Source organism: Lemur catta, chromosome 7 (genome assembly GCF_020740605.2).
Source record: "Lemur catta isolate mLemCat1 chromosome 7, mLemCat1.pri, whole genome shotgun sequence".
Classification (NCBI taxonomy): Eukaryota; Metazoa; Chordata; class Mammalia; order Primates; family Lemuridae; genus Lemur; species Lemur catta.
The window spans coordinates 35,152,337-35,154,129 of NC_059134.1; positions in this window are offsets into that span (position 1 = coordinate 35,152,337).

Here is a 1,793-nt window from a genome sequence, read left to right on the forward strand (position 1 = left end):
AGCGCGCACGGCCGGGCACCCGCGTCGACCGCAGCGCGAGGGCGCCCGGGAGTCTGCGGGCGGAAAGCGGAAGCGGGCGCGCGCTCTGCTGGGGGGCAACGCCGGGAGGCCCGGGGAGGCCCGGCTCGGCGTCCCGTGGGGGGACGCGCACTGTAGACATCAACTCGGTGTTTCTTTTTTTAACCCCGCGGTTTGTGCACGCTTAACATTTCCCTCTATCTGCCCCTAACATTCTGTTGAGAGAGGATGTTGCCAGCTTGGAGCCGTTGCGTTTGAATCGTGGGAAACCCTGCGGAAACGCCCTGGCGCCGATGGCTTTGCGCCTCCCCTGTGTCACCTCAGAGTTACGGTCCGGCCCCCGGCAGAACTCCTCCAGTGTGACGCTTCCGCTCGTCCGCAGTGGCCGCGTTTGAGGATGAAGTCAGTCTGGCGGCATTTTTTGGTTCAATTAGGTAAACAGTTGTAACCGTTTTTCCCAGCGCGCTCCTAAGTCGCGTCCACGTTCCACAGCCGGTGGTGCAAATCGAAAACGAAGCGTTGGCCAGCAGGAGAGCATCAGAAGATGATGTATTTTCTAATCACCCAGTGTATCTTTTGTTTTTCAACTTTTGGTTTTCGGTTCTGGAGACATATACAGTAACAAAAAGAGTGTCCTTCAAATGCACATCGCTGGCAACGTAAAGGGTATTTCAGGCCAGGCTTCGCTCCCAGGATTTTCTGAATGTTTGAATAAAATGGAATATACACATTAGTGTGCGAGTACACACAAATGCAATTGTACATGAACTACAGAGGAGCCCACTTACAGAAAAATTTTAAATAGTTAAGTGAAAGAAAATTTGTAAATAAAAGTCCTTTGTTTTACTGATCATGGACCTTTTGTCCGAAGTCCGCAGACACAATGACATGCGGTAAATATTGTATTGCAGTGAACGAATTTTTCAATTTACATTCTGTAAAGTCACTCTTTGTCAATGAAATCAGACGCTTGATTGTCTCTGGGGAACTCCAGGGGGCAAACCTTTTAAAAACTTCCAAATAAGCCACTTAATTAAGCAGCCAGGGGAATTCCAAGACCCAGAACCATTTCCCATTTCCTGTCGGTGTCATTTCTGCCTGCCAGTCAGTCACAGAACAGGAGGTCTTCTGTTCAATGTTAATAGTCAAAGTATTTGTAGCTGTTTGTGATATGCAGGGGAAAAAAATGCCATGGCTCCCAATGACTAAAAACTTCCAAAAATGCACATGAGTTTTGGTAGTACTTCAGTATTTAGTTCAAGTCACTATTTCTCGGAAAGTTACAGAACATTCCTAAAGTAGGTGGGAAAATACATATAGCAAGAACGTTCATTCTGAATTCAAGGTTATTTCTCTTTTTCAGTTCTTGTCCTGACCAGAAAGGTAAGATAATGAATATACTTGAGTGTAGGGGAAATTTTGCATTTCAAAAACTCAAAAGCATTAGATATTTTTCCCAAAAAAAGAATGTAATATTCAGGTATAATAAGTAGCACCTGATAACTTTTAATCTTGTATAACCTTGTAATCTAGTGTTAAATTTATCCAGTTAGTTACCCATTTATTCCATTTTTAGTATTTTTTTTCTTATATTGCCAGTGTAGAGTTGCTGGTAATTTTTAAAAATAGGCTATATATGTATGCTGAGGTCGCTATTCTAATATTGTTCATATTTACCTAGAAAAAAATATTTACAAGATTCAAGACAATTTTGAAGAAGAAATATAAAGTTGAATGAACTTGTCTACCAGGTAGCAAGTTACATACAAAAGCCA